Consider the following 8959-nt stretch of genomic DNA (forward strand, 5'->3'; position numbering starts at 1 on the left):
TTCAATAAATGAAATCCCTTGCCCCTTCTTCTATTTCACTGCCTTCACTATTTTCATATTGTTGGGAAACCACAAGGGCCATCCATTATATAACATGATGTTGCTATCATTTTTCAAGCGAAAACCACCTTGTTGGCAGTAAGCTTTGTCACTTGGTGTGAGAACAATCAAACAAAACTATCAAACACCTAAAAAATTACAAGTGTATATGCAAAGCTCCAAAATTACAAGAAGAAATTCTAGATAACATACTAAAGATGCCATTAAACACAATCATATATTGAGTACAAATGAAATAAAGGAAAATCTCATTTCAATTCATAAATGCAATAACATCAAGATTGTATCCTTGTTCATATGTTTCTCTCAAAACATTGTAGTCTAAATGACTTTTGTGTAGACTATAACCAAAATCACTTAATTTACCCTCTAGCATTTTTGCTTGGTGGCACTCAAATGGAATGATCCAACACAATCTTACAACTGATTGTTCTGGTATTTTTTTTGATTAATTAAAACACATTTTTAACAGGGGTTCCTGAAACCCACTTGTTAACAACAAAATACTACTAAAATTCTAGAGCTAGCAAAAAAGCAACAAAAAAAAACAGACCATAACCGACCACCAGAACTAAACAAAATAAAAACAACCAAAAGCTAGGGTATAGACAAAAAATTAAGAGCACCAATCAGGGTACCATTTCTTTGACCACCTCTGCATTCTTGAGCTCCAACTCTCCCATGGTCTTTGCCTTGTCAATCTTCAAATGACTATCTTCTGGACATGCCTCCTCTTCCCTCATCCTCTTATCCGATCTCCTTTTTCTCGAGCTCTCAACCTGCAAGAAGTCATCTTCTTCTGCAGCCCTAGTTTCTATTTTTTCCTTTTCCTCCTTCCCCTTATTACTTTCTTCCATCATCAACTGTAGTTGAATGATATTGTCATTTAATCCTTTGATTATGTTGAGACTCTGGTTTGCCAAGCTACGGAGAAAGCTCTCCATCCTTTCCACTCTTTTTTCAATCTCAGTAACCCTCGCATCCAACTTGTTAATTCTAACATTCCCATTCCCCTCTTCCATCCTTTCCTACCCCTGCATCCTGAACCTAATCTCTTCTATTTCATGGAAAATCTATTTTATGGACCAAAAATTATCCACCATACCATTATGGGCATTGTTAAGGAGGTTCATCCCCATTTCCCTCACATTATCACTTAGAATCACCAAAGTCGGGTCAATAAGTTCCTCCAAATGAATTTTGCCATCCCTTCCCTCCGAAAGCTCCAAGTGGATATGCTCTCTTACCAAACCTATTTTCGTTGTGCTTGACTGAAAGTTCCTCCATGTAGTTTTCCTACCCTTAGTGCCAAGAGTAATAGTGGTTTTTGTCAAACCATATTCCTCTTTACTCTCTTCCTGAGCTTCGAGATCGTTCTAGTATTGTTCCACTTCCATGAGGTCCCATAAATTTTTTACTTCATTCTTGTGACCCAAGACAATTCTGGCCTATCACCTTCAATGGGGTCCTTCTTGTACCCTTGTTTCTTTCCACTTACTTTGGGTTTATCCTACTTCACTTGGGAAGATAGTACCAAATGTGGTCCAAGGTAGTTTCTTTTTTAGCGATATAGAAAAAGGAACTAACAAATACAAGCTACATTATAAGTTAGTGCTTGAACACAACAGAAATCCAGAAACTAAATTCAAAATGTTAACTTTTTGTTGGCTGCCCAGCCGTTGTCTTGGGCATAGGCACGCCGGTTTCAAATTTCAATATTTAAAAGATTTAAAAATAAATAAAAATTAAATATTCCTCTTAACAAGCTACTAGTGTTATAGGAAAGTCAGGACTTAAATAGTTCCTTAAAACCAAAAATATTTAACTTGCATAAGTTTATTCAAACTTAAGTTTCTGACTTACCTCACTATCTCCATTGTAGCCAAGACTTCTTTCATTGGACCAATCCTCCTATCTCTATGTTGTAACCCTTCTTTCGATAGTTTCTTCATCCTAGCTATCAAAAACATCTGACCACCCAACAAATAGCAAATACAGTGCAATGCCAATGTTTAGCAGTCAACTGAGAAAAAATAAACTTCAGAAATGAATTTGTAGTGTTAATTGCTGCACTCATATGGAGGACAATTGCATGGCCACTGTATCAATTAAATGTTAATATCTTGGAAGACACCTGTAAAAGATAAAATTATGTTAAATACCAAATTCATCAACACATATTACACTAAAAGATAATCAACATCTTTATGTTATTTGATCAATTTGTTAATGGAAAACAACCTAGTAGTTCTATTCTATATGTTTGTCCCACAACATAAAATTTTCCTCATACTCAATTATCAAACTCATTCATTGTCCCTATAACACTAAAAACATTCATTCGACTACATCCAAAATTGATGTAATTTCTAAAGAATATTAACAACAAGAATGTCACCAATTAAAAAAAAGACTGCGGGCAGCTGAAATTAGATAGATAATCACTTAAACTAGATTTCCTATATAAAGAACGTACTTAGTTTGGTGACCATTTTGGATTATAATTTAAATGTCAGCTAAGATTAAACAGTAAAGGTAGTGAGAAAAATATTCAATATAACAATCCATAAATTGCAGTGAACTCTTAAACAAATCTTGCTGCAAGAAATGATAGAACAAGAGCATGGAAAACAAAGGTAAGAAATTGAAACGACATAAAATAGTTTCTTCGTCAAGATTTTCAATTAAATATGCTAAAAAATATAAAAAAACAAGAAGAATTAAACATCTTGAATAATATTTAGCATCAGTATTGATTCATTTCACTTTCCAATTCAACAACTAACATAATGCACCTCCCAAGAAACCTATGGTGAAACTTATTTATTTCTATCCATTTAAAAATGTATGACACATCCAAAAAGATTCACAATCTATTAACTGATGCATGGGTATATATGTAGAACAACCTAGTGGAGGCTAAATCATTTAAATTTGACTATGCAAACTATGGGTAATAGCTGTGATCCATCATAAAAATTAAACCAACAGCAACAAAATATGCAATCCTATACAAAGTTGCAATATTAGATTACTATATAGTATAACAATTGTAAAAAACTTTTGTAATCAAGAATATTAATCAACATTAAGTAAAGGGAAAGGCATGTGCAATGAACTAAAGCATTTGATGCCTCCTTGTAATGCATCAGGAAAGGAATGACACGAAATAACTAAGCAGTAGCATCTAAAATATAAAATATGCAAATTCAACATTGAAATGAGATTGAATTTTCAGCACTATTATTGCAATATAATGAAATGGAAGCAACCCAAGGCAAAACTGATACTAATCCCTCCTTATGTAAACCAAAAAATGAAATATTTAACACAAACCAACAAATCTGAAAATGGATCAAGCCCCTATCAAAATCTGAACACACAACACACGAACCAAATGAAAATGAAAACATTCTCAATCAGCAACGATATGATCCCCGAGTAAAAATACCATTATAGACAAGGTTATTTTTCATCAATCTACATAAAAACCAAGGGGTATTTGTTCCCACTCACCTACAGACTTGTGGTTTTCTTTCTTGTCAGCTTAGGTAACAGAAAGCCAACTCTTTAGAACAAATAACTATTAATTTGGACCATTGAAATCAATCTCTCCCTACAAATATGTCACCATAGACAACATATATATGATGTACGATTGTTAAGAGCATGGTAGTCAAGTTTGGTAAAAAGGACAACAAAGTTACATCAGTGGTTTGATATAACCCAGGAAAATAAAATTGAAAATTTCAAATTAATCGACCATTAATTGCTACAAGGTTTAGAAGCAACCCTCCCACTATTTTGAAGAAAATGCAACATGGTTTAATTGGTAAAGTAAGTAAAAAATGTTGTTAACCTTGATGGAATCCTAAATTTTGCAAAATTTAGGGTCTCCATTTAAGAGATAATGGAGTATTGTCATTGATACAAAGGAGTCTGTCATCGAAGTCAAATATAAAGAGTTAAACCTTACTATGTTATGCTCAAGGGGGTTACACTAATATGGAGAAGATTGATGACCAATAAACAATGAGAGTGATGTCATTAACGAAGGACAATTATTGATTGCAAATAGGAATGAAGATATACATAGCATGATACAACAAGAACAACCTTTATGAGTTATAGTCAAGATCCATTGAGCAGCAAATATAGATTAACCATCATAGTAGCAGCACTGATATGTATAGCGATAATTAATAGTTTGAGTCAGTGACCTTGAGTATCACACTTTGGACGAAGGCATATGGATAAGCAATGGCCTTATCTGTGAGTTAACATTGGTGGTTGCCTCGTATGGTCTTTTTGGCCTGAGAAATCTTGTTAACAGATGAAGATGATTGGGAGAAGTACTCAAATTGGCTCGTCCTGTAGCCATGAATTTCTTTTCAAATCTGTGAATAAATATGCAACAGAACCATAGCAAACTCTCAGGATTTCTCAGTATATTAAAATCTATGACCAGAGACTATGATGAAGATTGTCAAATAGCAAATAACGTGTTGTCAAAGATTATATACCTGGCACGGTATAGAGTTTATACAACACTGGATATCATTACTCCTAAGAAAATTCAAGGGTTAAACTTCATGATAATGGAGATGTTGTGAATTATGTGAAGCTCGATTTTGATATTCAAACCAGACACTAATCAGATAGGAAAAACTATTGACATCCATTATGGACAGAATTCTTTTCAAGTCTAGAATATTATTTTCATGTAATAGTGCCTTTTATACACATGCAATGCTTATACCACCAAAGGGAGAATCACATATACAAAATAAGGAAGTCGATATTTACATGTCATACATCAGAACAAACGCTTTCAAGTCAGAAATCACACTAAGTCAAAAGACTGAAACACGTAATAATAAATGGGAAATACTCAAAGCAATGACTTCGTTCATATAACATTCCGTGGCCAGGTATCTTGTGCGATTGAAGACGGATTGATTGTAATTTGATATCGATCGTACCTTTTGTGCAGTATTCAGAGGCCAATAAATCAGAGGTTTATGTGGCAATGAATTAACGACACCACTGCGTCTTGTTGAACCGTCAGAAACATAAATGATATATTCATGAATTCAACCATTCTCTGATAGAAGTATTTTCTAATTGATGTTTGCTATCGATGGAAGCATACACAACTTTGGAAGCATTCCCGGAAAGTCAGGAAATGATCTGGAACAATCAAATTGTGTGCAGTTTGAGAGCTTGGTTCCAAGGCACAACATTCGAGTATAGCAAGGATCACCTAGGTTTCGCCAATTTAAAGACAGATACAATTCTATTCTACAGTTTTGTGAACCAACAGACCTCATAAACTGTTGGCAATCATATCAAGAGAGAAATAGTTACCAACCTTGTCACACAAACGATCCCATCCTTGCTGATACAATAATAATAGCATTACATTGGGTTTATTTGAATTATGTCACTAGTTTAAAACTTTCAGACTGATTAGTTAAGTAAACTAACTTCTCTACTAAATCAAGTACTCATGTATATGAATTAAATTTAAAAAAAATCTAAACTACTCTACACTAATTTAAATCATTATACATTATGCATTTACATGTTTACATGGCGTGTGGCTCACGGCCAATGCCATGGAATGGGTGTGTTGTATAGATGGGCTAGGGTGTTGCATTTATGTTGCAACTTATTGTTAACAGGAAGTCATCCGAAAAAGATTTCTGCCACAAATTGTGTTGCTCAAATGCGACAAGGATTACAGTTCTTAGGGCATAATTGATGGAGTTTTTACATAGATGTTTGTACTTTCAAGGAGTATGCATTCTATTTCTGGATAGATTTTCTTTAAGCCTAGCTAATCATGGGGTGATTGCACAAGAGGAAGAAACGTTTTTGGGCATGAAAATAATAAAGAAGTCATGGAGAATAAGAAAATAATGACAAATTAACAAAGCAGGATCATGATCTTCTTTCAAGAAAGTGCACTGTTAGATGTTGTTATTATGATTTTTTTCATTTCTGATTGCTGAGTGCTGATTACTTTTGGGGGTTTGTTAGCAGTACTACTAGATATTGCTTTTGGAGGTTTGTCATCACACTATAATTTTTTTTATTATATCAAAAAGATCAAACTATTGGTGAGTGTGCCACTATAGATGGTAAAGAGAGACTAAAATCATGAAGGAAGGGATTGAGTATTTTTCCACTAAACAGTTTAACTTTCTAAGCTAAGAGGTCTTATAAATTGAATATGTTTGACCATGAAGTTAGTAACTACCAAGGGAAAGCACCAAACCCCTCCATAGTTGAGTATAAATTTACCTCTACACCAATACCTTGAACTGTTAGTGAGTGCACCAATGTTGTGGTTAGAAAGACAAGGGTACTTGAATTGTTTTCAACTACTACTTCATGTACATGTATAGATTCTGCAACAAGAATGCCTTTTCTCATTTTGTCCACTACCAGATTATTATTCTTTATGTTTGCAGAAGGTAACCACTCAAAATGAATAGATGAATATTCTTCATTATGTTTATAATTTTCAATCATTTTTATGGTATTTAGGTTCACATTTATTTTTTAAAGACAGGAATGAAGTTTTTCCATGATTTCCAGCTAGATTTGTTCCTGATGACCCCTCAAGGGATGCTGGAGCAATAGAACTATTTTTTTCATATTTATATTTTTCTATATTTTCTCCAAATAATTTTTTCAAAAATGATGGAAGCAAAGTTTGGTCTAAAATCAATTCCTCTTTTATTGTTGATGGGGATCAAATTTGATTTTTTTTGTTAGGGATCTCATTTCAAGATAATTGCTGAAACTTAAAGGAGCCTTTCATTTCAAACTGTCAATTTCAAAGACAACATCATTTTATTTTGTCTGTGTTGTCGAATTTTCAGTGCTATAGATTTTGTTTCCTCCTACGAATCATCATTGACATCTGAATATGTGCAATGTCCCCCACTTAGCCAGTTTGGAGGTATGTTGTCGTTAGCCCTTTCTTGTATGGTCCCAAGGGCTAACCAGGACTTCAAAAGGGATCCTGAGGTTATTTGGCCTAGTCAAATTTAATTACAGGCCAAACGGAGTTCGTTTGTTGGGTTGTCAGGAAGACTTACTATTTTTAGTAAGCCAATAGGGGGATGCAGTGCCTTCAATTTTCAGTGACAGGATGAGATGCGTTTTGTTGGGCTCTTTTTAATGAGCTATTAGATGTGGGATTTCGAGTTTATTTGGTATATTATTTTAATGTTTGAAGTTACAATGGTAAAGTGACTATTTAAATTAAATATTATAATGTTTAATAAAGTCACTTTATAAAAGTCAAGAGTCCCCCTTTTGAGTACATACATGGACTTTGTAAAAAGAAAAAAAGAAGTAATATTAAAAGTCATGTATTATCCCACATTGGCAAGACGAAAGCGTGGAGCAAGTGAGGAAGGGATTAAAAGGAAGAGGATAGCTCTCATTTATTCAGGCTTGGAAATATCAAAGAAATTGGAAATTTTTTTAAAGATTATATCTCAATAGTTTGAAGAATGAAATCCCTTCAACTTGGAAATCTTGATGCCATTGAAAGATATGGTCTTGAGATTCAACATGGTAGCAGTCTAAAAAAAGTAGATACAAAAAAGTAGCCCGAAAAAAGTGGAACCGAAAAAGCAGGCCAAAAAAGCAGTTCGAAAAAAGCAAATTAGAAGGGGCAGCATTGAAGAAGATTATTACAGCCATCTACAACTAGGTTCCTTTATTAGTATTATTTTTTAGGGTGTTATAAGTTTCAGCTGTAAGTGTACATTATACCAGCATTATCATTTTGCAATCCATCTAAATGCTAAAAGTCTTGGCCATATTTCATGAGCATTGTATTAGAAATTTCATTGAAAATTAAGAAGATAATAGTTTCTAGTGTCATTTAAGCAATTTAATATCATTATTTATTAGCTAGTTAGTTTGCACACCAATTGTTTGTAAAAATGTCAGTTGGCTGTAGGTGTACATTTCTCATGCTTAGATCATAGATACGCACTAAATATTGTCAAAATTAGTAGCACACTCATGTTAGGCCATTGTGTAGTCCATTTGGAGTCTTCTAGCACAAGTTTTTCATTGATGCAAATTGAAAAAGAGTCATTTAAAGCCAGTTGAAATACTATATCAGTCATACGTCCCTTGCATGTGAATTGTTTGATGAAATTCCTTGAGCTTTCATCAACATTTTTTTGAGGGAAGATTTGAGGAGGGTTATTACAATATGACTCCACAATTGGTTCCCTTTTCTCTATAGACTGGGCTAAAATTCTATTTTGACTTTTCATGAGATTATTTTGTGCGACTCTATTTGAGGTGAAATGCATAGTTTTGTATGTTTTTCTTCAATGATACAAGGGAGTGGTGGAATGTAGACATAGAAGATGTAATAAATTGGGCTCTTATGTTACAAGCATCAAATGTATCAAATGCTCACATCAATGGAAAGCTCAGGCCTTTCTTCAATTGTAGACTTCATATTACCTTTTGATTGACACCAAATTTTTGGAATTTTGGCTTGGCTAATCAAATCCAAGACTATTGTTTTTGGATGACTGCTTGGCTGCTGGACATAGAGTAGCATAGGTAGAGAGATGACTGCACAATATTGAAAAAAAGGAGCAGCTTGTAGTATAAGGCAAGATTAGTAAAAGAACAAATAAGGGAGAATGTAATTAGGAAAAGCAGAGTCTAGAATTCAATGGGCTTTAGAAGTAAAAAATTTTCTAAATGATTTGTTACTGATAATCATTTAGATTGTAAAATAAACTAAATGTAAGGAGAAGTTTGTTGTAATATCATTATATTCATATTTGATTTTGTGAGCATCAATATGCCTATTGTGTGAATGAATGTTTCTAAAATTTAAGAAGCATCT

The sequence above is a fragment of the Cupressus sempervirens genome, chromosome 10 (assembly GCF_028749045.1).
Source record: "Cupressus sempervirens isolate cs-2001-9-10 chromosome 10, ASM2874904v1, whole genome shotgun sequence".
In the NCBI taxonomy this organism is placed as follows: Eukaryota; Viridiplantae; Streptophyta; class Pinopsida; order Cupressales; family Cupressaceae; genus Cupressus; species Cupressus sempervirens.